Raw genomic sequence first — 22,691 nt, 5'->3', positions numbered from 1 at the left:
ACGAACAATTATTGAAGATCTTGAGGAACCAGAGGAAGAGCCAGAAGAACCAAAGCCACCCCAATAGTCAACTTTCGATGATGGGAGTTACCGAAGTGGTATCTGAATACCTTGCAAGATTCTCGTGGCACGAACATTCTCGATTCAACTTTTGGAGTTTGACTGTCAGGATGCAATGTGTCGGCACCCTCAACAAACTTTGCCTTGGTGGCTCAGTTCCACAAGCCGTGGACCTTTGAGGAGTCAAAAGATATACCAAAGTGGCACATCGCCATGGAGGAAGAGATGGATGCCATTCTAAAAAATGACACCTAGGACTTTGTGGCCAAACCCTACAAGTAATAGGTAATAGGTACCAAGTGGGTGTACAAGCTAAACTTCAAGTCTGATTGGAGCTTGGACAAATATAAAGAAATATTGGTGGTAAAGGCTATGCTTAGTTAGAGGGATTGAACTTTGATGAGACCTTTGTCCCCACAGCCTCTGAATGGTCACTATTCAGATGGTGATTGATTCGGTTGCCTGTCATAGATGGTCCATATTCCAAATGGTCATGAAGTTAAAATTTTTAAATGAAACCCTAGTAGAGGAGGTATATATTGATCAACCACCCAGTTTTTAGGGTCCAAGGTCTGCAACAACAAAGGTATGCAAACTAAAGAAGGCATTGAATGGGCTAGAATAGGCCCCAACAGTGTGGTACTAGTGCATTGATGTATTCTTCTTGATGATCCGGTTGAATCAAAGCCCATCGAATTTGAACCTCTATCTGTTTTAAGAGGGGAGTTAAAGGCTGGTTCTAATCCTATACATGGATGATTGGATCCTTACTAGTGACCATACCAAGCCTTCCCATTAGCTAGTTTGCTAATCTTGAGGTTGGAAAAAACTAAAGGGCCTAATGCAAGTGGCCCTTTTTGAGTCCAAAGTTCCCTCAATGTATTAACTACCACATATCATTATATGAATGATTTTTTTAACCTTAGTAAAACAAAGGAAAAGAGATGCATTTACAGGGATTAGACTTGTCGAATCATTGTCACACAAAAGAAGGGAATAGGGTCCCTTCAAAAACCCATGGCTTCTTGTAACCCATAATGTAGTAGGTAATAGCAAGAAATCCATAACCCAATAATAGTTGATTGTTGTTGAAGACAGGGGGTAGAACAATAGGATAAATAGCAACTCCTAGTAGGAAAATGGGGACTAGAAAGTTGAGAACATCTTTTAGAAATAGAGTCTTTAACTATCAATCCTCCAATGCTGAAACCGTCTAGGTAGAGATTAACCATCATATTTTGAGATTTCTACAACTAGGCAGTGTATGGTGACAAAATACACATCAAAAGCTTAGGTTGCAAAGACCTTTGGCGATGATAGAGAAGAAGCAAGATAGAGAAATACCTTGTCTCCCGAGAAATATCTCCCTACTCATGGGTGAAAGCAAGGTAATGTGGAATGCTTTGTCCACTATATAGCATGAAAATATAGCAAAATATAAAGTACTTAGATGAAGAAAAAACAAAAGTAGTTATATTTTTCAATAAAATATAGAGAGTTCGTTGCATGATTACGTGCACCACTACCAAGTAACTAAAAGACTGACGAGATGTTTCGGGTAGTTCTTAGATTCCAACAACAAATTTTGTTCCCTCCTAATCGTGTTGTCAACCATTCCTACAAGCTAAAGAGCTTCATATGTTTCGTCTATGCTATTGCACTATTGTCCAGCTCATGACTTCAGTTGCCCCACAGTGCTCAAGCAAGCCTGAACTAGAGGGTAAAGTCTTGATGGAAGCAGTTTTTGCTTATCACTTTCTAGTGTTTATAAAGTTTGACTTGCAGATGTTCGCATAGACTAAATGAGGGCCGATTTCGTTCAAGTTTAACACATCATTTTTTGAATTGATAGCATTGATATAGCAGTTCATCGTGCTTGGAAGGAGGACGTATGCCATTCGACACCTTTCAGTAGATGGAGTGCTTGTATTAAAATGGTTACTAAGATTGCTAAAGATTTTGGGAGAGAGAGAGAATGAAGAATGAGGAGACAAGGGAAGGCAACGGTTTGCGTGAGTTTGTAATTGTTGTTGACTATTGTTGAGAATCCATTGGATCCTATTTTTCCTTCGTTGCTTTCCTTGGTTGAGCTTTTCTTGAGAGCTATAGAGCATGCTAGGCTAGGTGCAGCTAAGGTTCAAAGCGGCTTCAAGAAGGTGACACACCATCGGCATTCTTCTTTAGAGTGGCTAGAGAAAAAAGTATGCTGAGGGCAATCTAGTGTATGAGCAGTCAAAAATAGCTGAGATTTTCATGTAGCATTTATCTAGCATTGTGGGTACTAGGCCAATTGAAAGCACAAATTACAAGGTAAAGCTGGATGCATTCCCAATCAATTTGCACGATAAGTGGTGATGCCTTATGAGGCTTTGCTATTGCAAAGGTCCTTCTTCGGCTGAGATCAAATATGTTCTTTGGCTGAGATCAATGGGGCTAAGATCAAATATGTTGTGTTCTCTATGGCTAGAGGTAAGTCACTTGGGCCTAGCAGTACACTTATTGAGTTCTATCAACATGACTTGTGGAGGATATGATGGAAGTAATTAACTGATGATTTCAAAGAGGTGTGATGCCTCAGAGTCTGAATATGGGTATGATAAAGCTCATTCCTAAGGAGCAGAATAGATGGTTACCATATCATTGGAGACATTTATCAATGCTCAATTGTGTGTGCAAAGTTATGGTCAAGGATTTGGCCAATAGAATCAAGCATATTCTGAGTAGAGTGGTGCATGCCAGACAATATGGTTTTGTATATGGAAGGGGCATAGAAGATGTCGTTCTAAATATATTATTGGCTATTGATCATGCAGTGAATCATAATGAACCATATTGACTTTTAGTCTTTCTGTCTTTGCAGAGATCATGGCAGCTATTGTAGCTCGCAAGGCATCCAAGAAGATAACACAAGTAAAAGTTCCACTACAAAAGAAATTTTGTCAGTACGCACGGGAGTTTAATGAGGAGTATGGACTCAGTATGGTTGGAATAGATCCAAGGGAGATACGAATAGGTTCGAAAGACATTAGCCTTGCAAACTAGGAGTCTGCATTTACATGTCCCAAACCAGTTTCTGGGCAAAAGAAAATAAACTCATATCATGTACCTGATGCGTTTGCCAAGAAGCTTGTGCAGCATCACTATGAAGTCTATCAAGAGGGGACACCCAATTACAAAATCAGGCTATTTTTTGCAAAGTCCTTTGCCTTGGAGAACTACAAGTTAGCGCAAAGAGCTGAGGACATGTGGCCTTTCACCATTGCATGAGCTCCATTTGCGGAGAGTGCAATGGAACATACTAAGGTCCGAGGGTATCTACGCCAGGTTCTTGAGGTTGCTAGTCAGGACTTGTATAGAGCAGAAGGTAAGCACATAGAGATGAACAGGATGGGAAGCTAAACTCTTCCCTCTTGGAGAGGATGCTGATTGAGAACGGTTGCTACAATTGTTCCAAGGATTGCAATGACTTTCTCATTTACTTCAAACTCCAACCTTCTACAGTGGGGGTTTGCATATCTTCGTGCTCTATCTTGAGCTCTTCTTATAATATCTTTAGCTAACTTAAGTAATCTTAGTGTAATCCTGGATGAATCTCCTATAGAATCCTGACAAACCTAAGAATATCTGTAATTCTTCTAGATTTGTAGGATGTGGCCATTCCAATATGGCACTTACTTTGTCATGGTCCATATGAACCCCTTCTTATAGGATATATTATGTCCCAAATATTTCACTTCTTTTGCAAAGAATTCACATTTGGATTCTTTAGCCAAATAGTGATTATCTGTAAGCAACTGGAACACTTTTCACAAATGTTCCAAATGCTTTTTCCTGGTTTTACTATAAATAAGTATCTCATCTAAAAATACTACAACAAATTTCCCTAGATATGGCCTTAAGACACTATTAATAAGTGTCATAAAAGTTACTGGAGCATTTGTTAATCCAAATTGAATTACTTTAAATTGATAATGCTCATACCTAGTACGAAATGATGTCTTAGGGACATCCTCTTCCCTAATTCATACTTGGTGATATCCTTATCTTAAATCAATTTTAGTAAAGTATTTTGCCCCTTGCAATTGATCAAAGAGCTCATCAATGCGAGGCATAGGATACTTATTTTTTATGGTGATTTTATTTAGTGCTCGGTAACCCAAATTTTCAAGTGTAAAGACATATTTGAAGCTCTTTTAGTGTAGACCACAACCATGTTAATTTTAATAATTTCTACTCATGGCAATATTGTTAAATTCATCTCATACTCAAGATTTTGATTGGTTTTCTTACTAAAGGGAGGTTGCGCCCCAGGGGAAAAACATCTTTAAATTCAAACATTAAATCATCAAAAGAATATTTATACTTTTTAACATTATAAAAAACAATATTACTTCTTTCCGATGCAGGAGACATAAAATCACTAACAAAAGTAAGTTCACAGAGATATACCTCGCATTCTTCTTGGTGTAGTAGTCATTCCGATTCCATCGAACAAATAAGAGGAGATTTAGGCACATCATGTTTTCCTTGAATCTGGAAGACTCTACCCTCTTTTTTAAACATAATGGAGTTATTTAGATAACTCCATTGTAAGCTATGCCCAAGACTTTACAGCCATTCTCAACCAAGCACTACATTGTTCGATCGAGATGCATGATTTGGAAATACAAGGCATCCTGATAACCTTGAATATCTACCTCTACACCATGTATCATGGTGTCCCAAACTTTTTTATCAGTGCCCTTTGCCAAAGAGACCACATATTTATGGGCACTAGGACTCTCATGCAATTTTAATTTCTTAACTAACAAGTAGTTCAAGAAATTATGTGTTGCACTATCATCAACCATCACTCTTACTCTTTGCCCCTTAATTTTTTTTATGCATCCTCATTCAATCATGAGGACCAAAGGTGGGCTACCACATTGCTGATGATAGATAGCACATGTGGGTGCTATCCTCATGATAGACCTCTACCTCAATTTACTTTCCAGTACCATTAAACGGTAACACTTGCACCACATGTATTTGTTTTTGTGGAGGTCTATTTGGGGCTTGAGCTCCCGCTTGTTTATTTTTAGGGCAGTTCCAAGAAGCATGTCTTTACCCAATCATTTGAAGCAAAGATTTTCTTGCCTGGCTCTTTCACAATCCTCTTTCTTCAAGAGAGGATAATTTTTTGTTTGAGGTTTCTTAGGTGGTGCCTGAGGAACCTCCTTGAAGTGCCCCTTCCTTTTTAAATTTGGAAATTTGTTGAACTTTGGAACAAAACTTGTTTGCTCTCAAGTTCCAACTTTGAATTTCCCCATCGTATCATTGTATATTTGGGCATACTTAATGGTTTCCTCAATTGTTTTAGGAGAATTTCTTTTCACCTCAACCTTATAAGTATCTTTGAGAGCTCTCACAAAACCCCTTATTTTTTGGAACTCATCAATTCCCTTCAGCTTAAGGACTGCCTCCCGCTATGTACTAGACTAGAGTGTTTTTACCCATAGTGCAATTGTCCCAAGCCTCCCACGCTCTTTCTAATTCATTTTCCAGTAAAAACTCTTTTAGGAAGGCTTGTTTAAACTCAGTCCAATACCTCAGAATTCTATCATTTTCCCTAAGGCTCATCCACCATTTATAGACTTTAGATTCCAAGGGAAAGACTTGCTTCGACGACTTGATTTTTAGGAGGACTATTCTTGAGTCGATGGAAGTCTTGCCACTTTTGCAAGAACGTGTTAATCGCATCTTTATTATAGCTTCGGCTAGGGTTCGGCTAGGGTTTTCAATGTATCATTGATAACTCCTAACTGTGTTTCTATATTTTGCATTCGAGTTTCAAGTTTAGTGAATTCCATATACAAAATTCCATAATCACCATAGTCTATGTCCTCCATTTCCACGTTATCCTCTTGAGTTTCAATTTGTACCTCCTCAATTGTTTCCTCTCCAACTATCGCTTTTCCTTTTCTAGTCCTTTCCTTGGCCTCTCTAACCATATCATCCCTTTTTGGAGTTGTCATTTTAAAGATGTGTATTTTCCAAAAATTATAAAGCAAAGCGCTTTATGACAAAGATGAAAATATGATGCCCACTTCCCTGATACTTGTTCAAGATTTTGGATATGTCTTTGAAATCAACGCGTCCTCATGCTCTTTTAATTCATGATCTCGATTCCCAATCCCGCTCTTTTGCTTCCCTCGATCTCAAATGTCTCAATTCGATTGTAAATCCTTTACTTGAAATCGGCGAGGCTAATGAATCTTGGAAAGAAAAGAGGTGAAATGAACTTTAGGACCTTGGGTGAAGAGGGGTAAAAAGAGAGGGGTGAGGTGGCTATTAAAAAAAGACTAAAGTAGCCTTAGATGATGTGGGTTTTTACAAAGCCTTGGACCTTAGAAAATGACATGGCTTTTCTTCTTTGTATTTTTGCTACTCTACAGGTCGACGAAGGTGCCAAATCCTCCTTCCAAGAAGTCGTCACCGTCAGTGACTTCTCTTTGGGCTGCTTCTATACAAAGATCTCGCTCACAAAGCCTGATTGGAGATTCGGCTATGGCGGATTCCTCCTACTAATCCTTTTCCTTCTATAAGCACAAAATCACCTCCTTCACCACTCCATAAGGCTTACTGTGTAAGTCCCTAAGCTGCCCCCTTTTTATCACTATTAACTAGGAAAGAAATCAAGGCATGAGGCTAGAGGCTAGGCATGAGGCTAGAGGCTAGGCATGGCGACACTCGAGGGCCATGGGGGAAAGGGAACGTGAGGGTAGAAGCATTAACATGGGTGGGGAAAAGGGATTAAGAGGGGTGGGAATGAAGAGGGAGACTATTTCACAAGGGGGAAGGGAGAGGGGGAAGAGGACCATGTACATGATGGGAGGTGGAATGTAGAGATAGAGACATCAAGGGAAGAGAGTCATGCTTTATTTGAAAGGAAGGATGGGGGAAAACAAAGCACTAGCATGGTGGCTTTACAAGAATGAGAGTGTCACATCAAGGAATAGCCCCCTCCTTTTATAGCCATGAGAGGGGGTCTCTCCCAATAAATGCATCCTCCCACATGCATGGTGTGTGTGGAGGAATCTCCCATGTGGGCTAGGTGGGTACACACTCTCAATTGTGTGCGACAACCCTTTGCCTCATTTTTCCACATAAATCAAACCCCATATCCCAAGTCTAAGAAACTCCCTTGGTCTCTTCTCAATTTTATAATATGTTCAAACATCTAGGAGGACAGTGGAGGGTTGGCACAAGGAATCTTGCCACCTCATCCTACTTTCCCCATTATTTAACTTGCATTCTTGGACTATCTACATCTCCCCCCACATGGGCCTATCCTACATGGAAAGAATAATCCATTATAATATCCATCTCCACCTATTTTATATTACTTCTCCCATGGTCCTTGGGCCATGTCTCACTAAATGCATGCATGGGACCACCTAGGTGGAGGGGTGGCACATGGAAGAACCATGCCACCTTAACATTTTATAATATTACTACCATGGATTATATACAACACACCTATGGGTCCTCTTACGTGGAAGGGTGGCACAGTGCCCTACCACCTCAACCCTAGGTCCTATGCACACCATATTTTATTATACTATTGCCACACATACAATCACACACACATATTTATGCCTTTTACCTTGGTCAAATTTATCCATTAACAGTTCCCCCCCCCAGGTAGGGAATGCATAGCATTTCCATGCCTGGGACCAGCACGCACAAAGAAGGGCTTGAGATAATGCTTATTGATCACCTTCTTGCCATATGGCTCATGCAGCTCCTGAACTTGTACAGACCCATTGCTACATTCTTTGATGACTTTGTATGGACCGGTCCACAGTGGAAGGAAATTTGTATCCATTTGGTGGTCCAATCTATTATCAAAGCATAGCACAACATCTCCCTCAACAAAGTGTCTTTCCCATCCCTTGCAAATCTTAGCATCCAAGTGGGCCTTTTGTTGATTCATTTGGATCTCTGTTTGATGTAGTGCAAGGCATCGGGTTTCATCTAACTTCTCAAGTTGTACCAACCTGGCCTCTACATGTTCATCTCTTGTCATCATCTATTCTTGTGCCAATCTCAAGGCCAGAATCTCTATCTCTAGTGGTAAAACTGCCTCAGTACCGTACACCAACTCAAAAGGAGTGTGACCTGTAGATGTTTTATGGGTGACGTTGTAAGCCCACATGGCTTCATTGACCTTCTGATCCCACGGGCTCCTATACCCTATGGCAATTTTCCCCATGAATTTACAAAGGAGGCCATTGGTCCGCTCCGTTTGTCCCATGGATGCTAGATAAAAGATGCTAGAAGTGCAATGATCAATACCCATGCAATCCATGAGCAACTCCACTAATTCATTTAAGAATGGACTCCCATGGTCAGATAGTATTTCCATGGGTGTCCCAAACCTTGTGTAGATACATTCAAATATGAAATTTGATATTGCCTTACCATTCGCAGCGGGGAGGATGATAGCTTCAGCCCACTTAGTGACATACTGAGTGGCTACCAAAAGATACTTCTTTTTGCAGGCAGTCATGGGCAGGGACCCAACAAAATCTATTCCCCACTTCTGTAATGGATGGATGGACATCACTGGATGATGTTGCCCAGGACGCAACTCCTTCCTACCAAAGAATTGGCATGGTTCACAAGTTTTGCAATACATAGTGAAATCCTTGAACAAGGTTGGCCAATAGTACCCACCATGTAAAATCTTCTTAGCTGTATAGTCACCAGCATAGTGGCCTCCACAAAATCCATCATGATAATGCTTCAATACCTTAGGTACTTCATCTGCATCAATGGCCCGTCTTAGTACCCCATCCATGCCTTGACGGTACAACACCCCATCAAAGAGAGTGTAGCATCTACTATCTCTACGGATCTTCTTTCTCTCATAGCTAGTACTTTCCGGAGGAAATGAGAAAGCAGTCAGAAACCTATAGATACCACCATACCATGGATCCTCAACTTCTATGGCCGCTACAAGGGTTACATTGAGGCACTCCTCTAAATGAATCAAAGCATTCTTTAAGTCCGAACAACCCCCTTTTACAATTTTGAAAGAAAAATCATATTCTTGTAGAACTGCCAACCATTTGGCCAACCGGCCCATGGGATTTGGTGATTGAAGAACCTGCTTTGCAAGACCATTGCTAGAGATTATAATGAAGTACTTTCCAGCCACATAATGCTTAAAGTTCTCAACGCAGAACACCAAAGACAAGGCATGCTTGTCAGCCTCAAAGTAGCGTCGTTCAATTTCGAGCAATTGTCGAGAAGCAAATCGAACAGGATACATGAGCATCCTCCCCTTGCTGGAGAAGAATACTCGCCAAAGTGTGCTCACCAAAACCAGGATTGATATAGAAAGTCTTTGACCAATCAGGATTGCATAGAATCGGTTCTAAAGCCAAAGCACTCTTGATTTGTAAAAACCCATGATCACAATCCTCATTCCAAGAGAAATCAACCCCATCTTTTAATGGCATAGTCATGGGTCGTGTCAAAGCAGCATATTGATCAATGAAGTGGTGATAGTATCCTGCTAGATTGATAAATGAACGTACCTGACGTTTGGTTGTTGGTGGGGAGAGCTTGAGGATAGCTTCTACCTTCTCGGGGTCAGGCTTGATGCCTTCAGATGAGACAATATGTCCAAGTAACCTCACTTGAGTGGCTCCAATGGTGCATTTATCAGGATTGAGACTGCCATTCACATCATTGACCCTTTGGAAGGCCATTCTAACCTTCATGATGTGCTCCTTACATGATGAGAATATACAGAAATCATCTAAAAACACCTCCAAGAAAACCCTCGAATAAGGAGCAAACACCATCTGCATAAATCTTTGAAAGGTAGCAGGAGCATTGGTGAGGCCAAATGGCATCACTTTGAATGCAAACATCCCCCAGGGTGTGGCAAATGTGGTTTTGATCACATCCTCCTCGGCAATTCTAATTTGATAAAACCCTGAGTAACCATCGCAGAAAGTATACATCTCATGACCACTTACCTTCTCAAGAATGAGGTCTTGAAAGGACAGGGGATGATGGTCCCTCTTGGTGGCCGCATTGAATTTCTTATAATCGATGTAGACCCGCCACTTGTTGTTTTTCTTTGGGGTGATTACCACTGGTGAAACCCATTCAGTATTGTGAACTGGAACAATAAACCCAGCTTCTGTAACTCTGAGCACAAATCGTCAGTCTATAGGGGCCCTGATCTCCAATACTTGTAAGCCACTGGCTTAGCATCAGGCTTCAACTCTATCTTGTGTTCTATGGCAGTCACATGGCAAAGGTGGTGGTAGCTCTAGTTGCAAAGAGGTCAGGGAAACCTTTGAACATTTCTAGGAACTCATCTTTCTCACTCGGAGTGAGGTCTGGAGAAAGCATAGATTCAAGTTATTGGGGACTAGCTGTTACCTTTTCTGCAGGTGGCGGGGTCGGAGACACCCCCATCATGTAAACTTCTTCCTCTGAGAAGTCCTCCCCCCCTTCTGAATCTTCCATTGACTCAAACACCAAGGATGAGAGAGTATCACTGTCTTGCTCCTCTTCTTCTTCTAGCTCAGTGGCACCTAGTTGCGTCGAGATCTTTTCCTTTAAAGCACCAAAAGACATGTGTCCCATCTTTCAATAACTGACTGCATCACTCTTTCTCAACCATGGTCTCTCGAGTATGGCTGCATAACTCCTGCCTGTATCTTCAATGTCCACTACATAGAAATTGACGGTGGTGGTCAACCCATTGACAGTGATGGGCAAATCCTCAATGACTCCCAGGGTGGCAAGTCGTCGACCATCTGCTACTTTGATTCGAGTGGAGGAACGCCTTGTGCATTTCAAATTCAACTTCTTAATGATATGGGGCACCATGATATTACATGCGGCTCCCCCATCAACACACACACTTTTGATACGGCAATTATCTATGATGACATCTACTGTATGCGGGTGCCGATCAACATCTTCAGAGATAGAAGAAATCTCTTGTACCTTTCTCTTTTTCTTGCTCCTCCTTGTTGAGAGCCCTTGCTGTAGCTCACATCTCACCTTAGGGCTTAATGCTATTAGTTGAGGAAGCGTGATGCTCAAAGACCGATGAGCAAGGTCCTAAATGACTGGATAGTCTTCTTGCCCTGAGCCAATAGGGAAATCCGAGGGCGACCACTTACTCCTACGAGATATTTTAGCCTTCTCTGTTGGTGGGTCTGTCATCTCAGCATCTAGGGGCTCTGAGAAGGACACCTTCTTCCTGGGGCGGCCCGGTCCACGCAGTTTTTAACTGCATGACTTGCTAATCCATAGAGGAAGCAGGAATTTGGCAGATTCTTGTAGAGTAGGGGCTACTCTCTGTATATACTGCCATTCCTATTCACCATGACCAAGGTGCTGGGCAGATCCTCAAGGATTAGCTCTAGGATTAATAAAGTTTTCTTTCTCAACACCCACTATCTCACCCAAAACACTACAAAGGGACGCAATTTGATTGCAAAGGGACAAAGGCAACAGATCTAGGAGCTCAACCCATACAGAGGTAATAGTGGACCTAGGTAAATGAGGATTGAAGTTCTGCTTCCACTTCTCTAAGTAGAGAGGTTGGTGTCCGATAGTCCAAAGAGTTCACCTAGAAGATTCACCCTTGGAATATTAGGACATTCGGTGCGATAATGACACTTTTGGTGGCACTCATAGCACATAACATTGGCATATTCTCTTGGAGGGCGATTGGCTTGATTTTTAATGCCCACCATCTCAAGCCGAAGATCATTCAAGGCCTTGGCAAGGTCATTGACTCTGGGTTCTTTAACAGGAGGGGCCGATGGAGTAGGAAGGAAGGGGGCTCATGGGCAAGGCTGGGGAAATCTTCCAGGCGGAGGGTGAGGATATACATCTCATTGAGGGTAAGCATCTAAGGGAGGACCATACATTTCAGGTGGAGGCGATGGATACATCCCTGACGGGGGGTGGGGGTATGCCCCTGAGTTGGAACCCCCAGGTTGTTGCAAGAATTGAGGGGGTTGCGGAGGGACAACCGTCTTCTTTGAAGTGGGGTAAGAATGAAATTTGTCAAACTTTTGAGCAATCTCTTGTGCTCACACCATGGTCTCTAGATTCTCCCATTTAAGCTTGAGGTGGAATTCATCACTTCCTCCTACTACAAGGTAGCCCAACACATGCTGAGTCATTCTAGCTCAAAATCTAACATTGTCCTCCTATGTGGCAATTAAACGGTCTAGGAGCACGACCGCTCGATCCACATATCGACGCGCCATCTCACCTTTTGACTACTTCAGGTTTGCCACCTACAAGTACACATTCTCTGGCTCCTCTTCTTTGCCAAAATACTTGATCATAGCTACTAACAACCTCGGCCAACTTTGGCGAACATCCTCGGCCTACTTCTGATACCACACTTGAGCCAAACCCTCTAGAAATGTGGGAAGAACCAACAACTATCTATCTTCACTAAGAAAGTTGAGAGAAACACAACGGCGCTTGAACGCCACAAGATACTCGTTTGGATTTTCTTCAACCCGACCACAGAACACAGGAATGTCACCCATGCTTGGAAAAGAGGAGGGGATCGAAGAATACAGTGGAGGAGGTAAGAAAATACAAGATTATGTATTGACAATAGAGAGTGGAATTTTAAAATGGAAGTGCAGGGACGAGACTTCTAGAAAGCAAATGTAAGCTGGAAACAGAGTATTAGGAGTGGCGTGATATTCTGTACGAGAAGAGTCGATGGCAAAGAAGAGTTCATAAACAACTTTTATAGAGCTGACATCATTGCAGAAGATTGGGGGTACGGCGTCACATCAAGTTGTTCATCAAAGCAAAGAGGAAAGCCATTACCATGGTAAGAAGATGCACGGCTTGCACATCACCTTCCGAATCCTCAAGCTCTTGTAGTCTCCATGAGATTTATTCTAGCAGGGTGAGGTTTGGCATTTCCGTTCCTTTGAAGAGGTATCTTCTTTTGATTCACAGGATGCTCGTGCTAGTGAGTCGGTGATGCTATTCTGAGTTCTTGGAATATGCTTGTCAAGGCTTCACTTCTCACTTTCCACTCACCGCTCACTTGTCGGCATACCAGTTGTGAGTCGCCTCGTACCTCTAGCTGAGAGATTTGATGTTCTTTGGCTTTTTGCAAGCCAAAAATGAGTGCAGAGTATTCGGCCTGATTGCATGTGTCTACTACCACGGGGCTACCATACAAAAACTTTTCTCTGTCAGGTGAAGTCAAGGTCACTCCTACCCTCGCCCCTTTTGTCGAAGGTTTATAAGCACCATCAAAGTGTAAGACCCAAGCTGACGTCATATGTGCACCAAGACACGTACATCCCAAGTCTCCTGATAATCTAGGATTGGGAGGATGAGTGGATGAGGGGATGCCAAAACCTCAGCAAGGCGTTCTGCCCCAAACAAGCTCACAATTTTTTGTTGAAAATTCACTTTGTGTCCAAACAAAATTACCACATGAAGTTCATGATGCAGAACAAAAGGTTGATTAGGAACAAACGGGTTTCGAGGACGGAACATCTTAACCATATAAATGCATGTTATTACATAAGAACTCAGAGAACCCTAGCTCCTTGGCATAATCATAGTAATAGCTCCTTGGCTTTTCTTGGACCTTGACCTTTTTCTTGACCTTCAAAGGGACAGAGTTAGATGAACAACTAGATTCTGGCATTTTGTCGGCCGCTTGAGAGAATTCTCTAGAAAAGACTCACTTTTCATGCATCTTCTTCTCCTAGGAATACCTTCTGATTTTGACTAGCCAGTCGTGAAGATCTTGGAGAACTGAACACTTCTCCTTTTTGCGGCACCGAGAAATTCCACCACGTTAAAAAGATACGAACACCGAAAGCTTTGTTGCCATAGAGGATGTAGGATGCAAACCAAGGAGGAGACGGTGAGGTGGCGACGGGCACGAAGCACGAGGGAGGAATGGATAGTGAGGCAAGAAAACACGATGCACGGAGCACGGAGGTGGTAGCACGAGCAGAGGTAGCAACGGGATCGGAGAAGGCGATGCAAGCACAAGTGACAAGCGCAGGTGGTGGCAACAGCGGGGTCGACCGCAGCACGCAGGTGATGGCAAGCACAGGTGGCGACAACGCAACAATGCAAGTAGCAGCGGTAGCAGGATCAGTGGTGGCACAGCAACAAACGCAAGCATGGGACCACCTAGGTGGAGGGGTGGCACATCGAGGAGCCATGCCACCTTGCATTTTATAATATTACTATCATGGATTATGTACAACACACCTTATGGGTCCTCTTACATGGAAGGGTGGCACATGGTCATGCCCTACCACCTCAACCCTGGGTCCTATGTACACCATATTTTATTATCCTATTGCCACACATACAATCACACACACATATTTATGCCTTTTACCTTGGTCAAATTTATCCATAACATCACCTCTAACTGTCTGAGGTAGTAGGCTACGTCGTTGCAACAGAACTGACACCCGCATGACTCCGCAATAGAGATGACACCGACTTGCATTAATGCTATGCTGCCAATCGCCTGCTGATTCGCCGAATTACAGTATGTAATGTAAGCCTACACAGACTTGCATTAATGCTATGCTGCCACCCACCTGCGCTACCCCATAGTAGAAGTAATTCCCACTTTGTTAGCTCTCTTGCTAGCTTCCCATCTCGGTGGTACTCCAACAGCACGTCCGGTACCTCCAACGTCAACAATGACTCGTATTAATGCCAGGAGCAATGAAAACTCTCTGCGAGTGCAACCCCAAACTGCTGTACTACTGCATGCGTCCCTTCCTCATCATGGCTCTGATACCAATGTTGCATCTCCTCAATCATAGAGGGCTTTCTTTTTGTTTTCCTCCTAGCCACGGATTTCGTGAGCTCCTCGTCTCTCTCCTGTCAACTTCCTTCAGTTCCCTTGTTCACCCACTTTCCATGTGGATCTCTCCTTCTAGAATTGTCCCCCTTGCTCAGCACTTGCCACTTGGCTTCTAGCTTTGGTGCCACATGTCCCACAAGGGATTCCTCTCTTTTTAGCCCTCTCTAGGACTCCATATGCACCAGCTCATAAATGCCTAGGCCTAGGCACGACCCTAGACCCAAGCCCTTTAAGCCCTACTAATCCAAGTGCTGCCAAGCCCTCTGGCTTCCCGCCTTATACCGTGGTCACTATATTATAGTTGAGGTAACACCTACCACTAAGATATAGACTTTGATATGTCCCTAAAGGAATCATACGATTTATAAAATGTCCCCTCCCGCTACTTTCCGTCCCCCCTTTATGAATAAACTTCCCTCTTAATTAGCACTGTGTTGTGATCTAGCAAAGATTCAAATAGATTTGAGTTGTCATTATCATGACAAGTACGTGATGAGTTAAGCTCATTTACCAAAATTTGGATCTCTCTCTCTCTCTCTCTCTCTCTCTCTCAATCAAGAACCTAAGAGGTAGTGTTTTCGAGCACATGGGCTCTCTTGTTAGTGTCCCCTCCATTAACCCACCTCCACCCTCCCCTTAATTGCGAGCCCCCCCACCCCCTGCATGTGTGTATGTGTGTGTGTGTGTGTGTGGGAGGGAGGGAGGGAGAGAGAGAGAGAGAGAGAGAGAGAGAGAGAGATGCACATGGAATAAGGGAGGAATAAGAAGCCAAGCACAATGAGGGATTGTGGGTTTCACCTGAATGCCTCTTTTTTCCAATCCATGACATATGTACACCCTACCCACTGGCTGCCAAAGCCAGAAATGTGATGGGAAGTGTGTCATTATGCACTAGGCAAACGCTACAAGAATGAAAAGGAGTGCATTTATTGCATGTGCTAGGAGATGCCTATGTGGTTTAGAGTGGGTGCTTACCTATTGGCAATGGGTAGGGGATGGTGGTTGCTCATCCCATGGGCACCCTTTTTTTTTGCATAGCCCATCATTTGCCAACATGTAGCAACCATGCACGCCCACACGCCTACACTTGGGAAGTCAGTGTTTAACCCCCCTTAGAGTCAGTCCCCATGCAACAGAACAGGAGGGGTCCTTGTCTTTAAATCAATGGTGGGCCTCAAAAATGGGGCATTCAGTTGGCAAACACAAGATAAGGCCCATGGCGGGCCGGATTTCATTGACCTGCATAGCCCACCATGTAGATCAATTGGCTGTAGGGGGTGACAGAGGTGGTACAAGCTAAGAGGAGAAGGCCGCTCCCATGGTGGGAGGCAACCGATGGTTGCTCACTAGTGAGGTAGAGTAAGCGAGGCCAAAGAATGCACGGAACATGTAAAGTGACACTTTTTGTGTTGCTAGCAGGTGCTCCTTGCCACCCCCTGGAGTGGCTACCATTCTTTGGGTGTGTATGGGGCCTGGAAAAAGGATAAGAATATCTGAATGTGTGGCTTCAACCATTACTTGGGGGCCCGCTCTTATTTACATACTGAGCATGTGCTTATGATCAAGCATTTCAACAAATGATAACGAATAAACAAAATGGTGGGCAGTGAACACTTTACACACTACCAGCTTGAGTACAACGATGCTAGTTGGTTGCCAAGTCAAGCCCAAAGTCCGCCCCTTCATGAGCAGCCAGCCTTGGCTACCCATGGATGGGCACGCATTAAACGAGCCACTCAAATGCTTTACCACCACAATGGGCTCAATAATGGATTTTTATCACCTTTGGGCGGGCAGAGGCTAGTAGCTTTGAATAAGAGCTAGGAACAAGCATTTGTCATGTCCCCATGAAATGCTAGTGCTGTTACTCTAGCGTTGCAGTACTAGCCTAGAGGTCCCCTATTTCTCAATTCTAGCATAGCGCTGTGCCCATGGAATGCTCTAGCAAGCTATTGCCTAATGAAAATGGAGCATAGGGTCTTCAACAATGATTTAGCTTGACTTAAAGCAATGCATTTAAGTGCACGGACCCTAGTACTCCAACGCAGGGACACAAAAAAGATGCTGTTGAACCAACCCTACCATGGGCCACCTTGTCCCTAGCTAGGAGTTTTCGGGTGGAGAAATTTGCACAAGGAGCCCACTAGACTTGATTGCAGCAGAGTCGGTGGAGTTGGGCACCCTGTGAAGCTCGCACTCGTGTCCTCCTCCTTTGCCATGGCAGCTTCCTCGAAGCTCTTTGAAGGCTTTTGGATCATGCCTATAAATCTCCTCGTGCATCATTCTCTCTTTATGCCCAAGCCGCACATTTGGGCGTTTTTCTCTGTCTCACCCTCCCCCCTGCTTCTTCCCCTTCAGCTTCAGCCGCGAAGAGGCGAATCAATAGCTCTTGGAAGAAGCGTCTAGAGGTAGTCTTGCTCTGAATTTCCCCCACACAAAGGCTATCCGAGATCCCATGCGTTCTCGGAGAGGCCGTGTCAGGGCTACCGTCCTCTTATGGTTTCTTCTTTCCCTTCGAGCTATCGTCCGAGCCATCATTCAATACTTGGAAAAGCGTAAGCTTCCAAAAATGGGGGAGAGCTATGGCAGAAATCCTACGAGGCCACGCCTCTCACGGCTGAGTGAGTCAACGAATGAGGTACAAGAGAATTATTGAGGCACTCACTGTCCAAAAGTTTTTTCTTATGGCATAACAAGTAAACGATCGTGCCCAAAAGGAAGATCGTGTGCAATTTTCGCTGTGAATTAGGATTACCGAAACTTCGTAAATTGGTCGTGGTGTTCTGTGCTTTTGAAAAAGTATCATCCTGAATTCCATCGTCAATTTTCTTTATTCCATCCTGCTTTTACAGGTTTCGTCAGCTGTGGACTGGACAAACTGCTCGGAGTATGAAAAGGACTGAGCAAGCCTTGGGTCTCTTAGTCATCAATCAGTGTCGGAACTTCATTTTGTTAGATTAGAGTAGTGGAGGTTTCTCACTGGAAATTTGGTTTTGTAAGTTCAAAAAGATCACACGTACATTTCAAAATTGATCGATAATTTTGATTTATTTGATCAATGAGGGAGATCGCTATGCAGTTGAAGTAATGGAGTCCTTAGTATTCAGTTGATTCTTCCTTGTGTGACTTTTTGGCTATTTTCATTTCCCAATTTCAACGCTCAAAACTCTACGAGCCTTGCTATTTTGGATTTGCAATATTTCCAAAGTTTAAAGTGGGCGTGGTGGGCTATGGTGTTGGCTTTGTGAAGCTAGATATGGTGTGCTATGTCTTCAGTACCAAGTATTAGCAACTATCTAGCTGGGCTTTAGTTGCTTTTATTTTTGCAGTCTGCTTAGTGTACAATTGCAGATGTTTCAAAATTTCCCCACAATAGATACATTAGTTCCTATGAAGTGGAGCAATCTTAGATGCATGTTGGGCATGTTGATATGATCCAATAGGCATAGACCATAACCTATCTAGCAAGGTCATTTAATGGGCTGAATAGACTTACCTTCCTTTTCAATTGCTGAGAGGATTTCTAGATATGCCTAGCTATTATGTGATCTTTGAATAGTTGGCATAGTTGAGCAAAGCAAGCAACCCCTTCATTTTGAAAGGGGCATTTTTGAAAGTGTTGCTGATATAATAGATAAGGGGGTTTCAAGGCTTTAAAGGCTGACCATGATGTTGGAATGACTGTTATCAACTACTTTTCTTGCAGTCTATTTTTCAGTATATCATTTAGTTTGGTGTTTAGGGTTGCTCACCTACACTCTACTGTGGCTTAGGAAACTTGTCTAAGCTTAGGATCACTTTTCCTTTAATGATTAAAGGAGGCTTTCTGGTTCCATTGGTTTTTATTTTGCATGCCCTCAGCGTAATGGATTTCCATTCATATTCATCTTGTCATGTTGGTCTTTTATGTCCATTGTTAGTTTCAGAATTTCTACATGATAGACACATTAAGGTCTTATTAAGCAAAGCAATCTCAGATGCTTGTTGGGTACGTCGATGTGATCCAATAGGCATGGACCATAACCTATCTAGTAAGCAGATTTCATGGGCCAAGAGGATTTATGCCTAGTGATTATGTGATTTTGTATAGTTGGCAAAGCAAGTACCCCTTAATTTTTAAAGGGCCATTTAAAAAAAGGTTTTTGATATGATATATAAGAGGGTTTTAAGAGGTGTAAAGGTTGGCCATGAAAATTGGTTATGAACTACTGTTCTCGCATTCTACTTTGTAAGTCTTTATCATTCGGTTTGATGGGTGTTCATGTTGCTCATCTATTGCAATAGTTTAGGAAAATCGTTTAAGCTTAAAGTATCACTTTTCCTTCAAAGTACTAAAAGGAGGCTTTTGGTTTCCTAATTATTATTTTGCAAGCCCTCAGTGAATCACTCTCCATCTTATAGCACCTCAGATCTGCCATCTAACATTTCCATAGGTAACCATCATCAAATCCTCTTCATTGGAACCACATACTAATCCATTGCAACGTACCCAGCACATAAAATGAATTAAAATAAAATTCTTTTTTTGCATTTGACGCTTCTATGCGTAGTCTATAGTCTAGCTATAGACTAGCTCAGCTTTAGAGGAGATCCAACTCCACCAAGCCAAGTAAGCCATTGCCATATCACCCAATTAGTTGCCAACGGCATCAGTCTCATCGGATCTACCATCAGTATTCACATTCACACATCTGACACTCGCTTAGTACACTTGGCATTTAGCAGTTCAATATACTTTGTTGACACTGGTAGTGATCTTCCTTGGATTTAGGATTGTTGCATTCTTCTTGCACGCACATATGCCACCCATGTAAAGTCACACATTGACTATTTTTGGCATTGGTTCCTATACATCAGCCTTGTACAACCCCTTGGCTACTCCCGACACACAATTGTCATCATTCTATTACAGGCTTGATCCTTGGCATACACGCAGTTCTCACATGACTTGGTTTTGATCGTTTAGCGTAAGCCCCTCATTGGTGGCTTTCACGTAGTGTTCTCATGGGTAGACACTCTCGCCAGTACATGGTACACGGGTAATCCTCTTGCACATAGCACCAGACCACCTCCAGCATGGAGCTATTCACATCACCCAATTGATGATACACCAGTCAAGGCTTCGAACGAGATTGAGAACCTTCTTCGACCATTCATTGCCAAAGGGTATGTACTAGTTTACGATGCAGACTCGAGCCTCATTGGTCTTGAGCGATTAGACACAAATGTTTCACATATTAGCATGGATCAGTCCATAGTTTTTTATCATGCACATTTGATTTTAAGTCCTCATCACGAGGCATATTGCAAGCCTTCATCAATAATATAGAAATTATGTGGGCATTCCTTCTTGTTTCTTTCTTATACCCTGTCAGACACCGTTCATAGACATGAAGAAAGATAAGCTCCACTTAGCACATGGATAATGTGTGGGGATTACTTCTTGATGGACACCATCGATTAACAAATCATCTCACCCAACCCTTGGGACAAAGACCATCTCGATATGTTCACGTTCCCATCACCATACGGTAGGTAACATTACACTAATGTACACTAGATTTAGTTGAAAAAATAGAATATATACAGACCCATTTAGGGTTAGGGTTAGGGGATCTAACCCTTCCCTTTATAGCACTCTATTGGGTTAGTGCTATGCACATATGATAACATGATGTTGAGCATGAACTCTCAACACCTTCCCTCAAGATCAACATCATCAAGTAGGTCTTCCCTCAAGATGATTCTGGGGAATTGAAGGACTGAGCATTACATTCGAATCGGTGTTTCTTAAATAGCTCTTTACCGAGTGGTTTGGTAAAGATGTCTGCAACATTGTCTTTACTATCACAATGCTGTAGTGTGATGTCACCAAGTAACACTCTTTCTCTGATGAAGTGCTCTCTGACATTAATGTGCTTTGTGCTGGAGTGATATACTAGATTCTTGGCCAATGCTTGAGCCGATTGATTATCACAGTATATTGTTGTTGGCTTTGACTCATCAAAGTAATTTATTTCTGACAATAGTCTTCTGAGCCATATAGCCTTACATGCACCTATAGTGAGTGCTCTATATTCTGCTTCAGTCGAAGACAAAGAAACAGTTGGCTGTTTGTTTGACAACCATGATATAGCACCTTGACCAAGGAAAAATGCATATCCTTGTGTCGATCTCCTACTCTCATAATCTTCAACATAGTCACTATTATAGTATCCCATGCAACCGTGGATGACTTCCTCTGTATTCTATTCCAAACTGTTTTGTACCTCTGATGTATCTCAAGACTCTTTTGGCTGCATTCCAATGAGACTATTTTGGATTTGCCATAAACTGTGCTAGTGAGCTTACTACATAACAAATATCTAACCGAGTGATAGTTAGATATATAAGACATCCGATGAGCTGCCTGTAGTACCTGTCATTGACTGCAGGCTTTTCTGAATCTTTAGTAAGTTTCAAACTCTGTTCCATGGGAGTGGCTGCAATCTTGCAATCTGCCATATGAAACTTCTTCAGGAGACTGTCAGCATACTTGAGTTGACTCATAAATGTGCTATTTGAATCTCTCCATAACTCAATTCCAAGAAAATAGTGCATAAGTCCAAGATCTTTCATGTCGAACTTTGCAGATACGTCTTGTTTTAGCTTTCTGATGAAGCTATCCTTGCTTCCGGTCACAATCAGATCATCTACGTACAAAAGTGCAATAGTAATGTCTTCCCCTTGAACTTTGTAGTAGAGTGTATGATCTGCATTGGATTTCATGTATCCCAGATCATGAAAATACTTGTCAATTCTACTGTACCAACTTTTGGGTGCTTGCTTTAAGCCGTAGAGACTTTTCTTGAGGTGGTAAACCTTATTCTCCTTTCCTGGTTCAACATAACCTGCTAGTTGTTGCATGTAGACTTTCTCGTCTAGATAACATTGAGAAATGCATTCTTGACATCGAGCTGATACACATTCCATTTGCTGAGTGTCACTAGTGATATCAAGAACCATATGGAATCCATCTTTGCTACTGGAGCATAAGTCTCATCATAATCCTGGCCATATTGCTATGCAAATCCTTTTGCAACTAGTCCGGCTTTGTATCTTTGAATACTGCCATCTAGATTGTACTTCACTTTGTGTACCCATTAATTTGCTATGGCCCTCTTTCCTAGTGGAAGGTTGCATAATTCCCAAGTATTATTCTTATACAAAGCATCCATTTCTTTATTCATAGCAGTTTGCCATTCTAGCTTGTCTACTGAGTCTTTAAAGTACAGTGGCTCTTTTGTAGCCATGATGGTAGTCATAAGAGGATAGTTGGTGGTTTCCACCTAAATTGCTTTGCCTTTCTGAGCATATGTCAATTTTGTTGGAGGTTTGCTTTCCCTATAGACCGTCTGAGCTGCTGTGGCTCTGCTTAAGGTGTTTCTGGCAATTCTTGCTCTTCTTCATCAACCTTTTCTATAGATGACTCTGAAGTCGATGCTTCTATCTCTTGTGTATTTGAGGTTTTCCATTCTGATTCCTCGTCAAAGATTACGTCTCTAGAGATGATGACCTTGCGGTTGATGGGATCATACAATTTGTATGCTTTGCTTTCTTCATTGTAGCCAACCATAATGCATTTGCGTGACTTCGCATCCAATTTCCTGCAATGATCATCATGTATGTGGGCATATGCTATGCAACCAAATATGCGGAGATGCCCAATGTGTGGCTTGTG

At 42.4% G+C, this 22,691-nt stretch overlaps 1 long non-coding RNA gene across 1 annotated transcript; it reads left to right on the top strand.

The window, feature by feature from the left end:
• The first annotated feature begins 17,345 nt into the window (after positions 1-17,345).
• LOC147882638 (uncharacterized) lies at positions 17,346-18,018 on the top strand. Its single transcript, XR_015543905.1, has 2 exons — positions 17,346-17,609; positions 17,824-18,018. It is a non-coding gene; the product is annotated as an uncharacterized LOC147882638 (long non-coding RNA).
• The last annotated feature ends 4,673 nt before the right edge of the window (positions 18,019-22,691 follow it).

Source organism: Dipteris shenzhenensis, chromosome 29 (genome assembly GCF_047967505.1).
Source record: "Dipteris shenzhenensis isolate YYH24624 ecotype China chromosome 29, Dip_SZ_1.0, whole genome shotgun sequence".
Taxonomy (NCBI): domain Eukaryota; kingdom Viridiplantae; phylum Streptophyta; class Polypodiopsida; order Gleicheniales; family Dipteridaceae; genus Dipteris; species Dipteris shenzhenensis.
The sequence above is the reverse complement of the archived record's forward strand: the minus strand, read 5'-3'. Positions and strand labels throughout refer to the sequence as shown.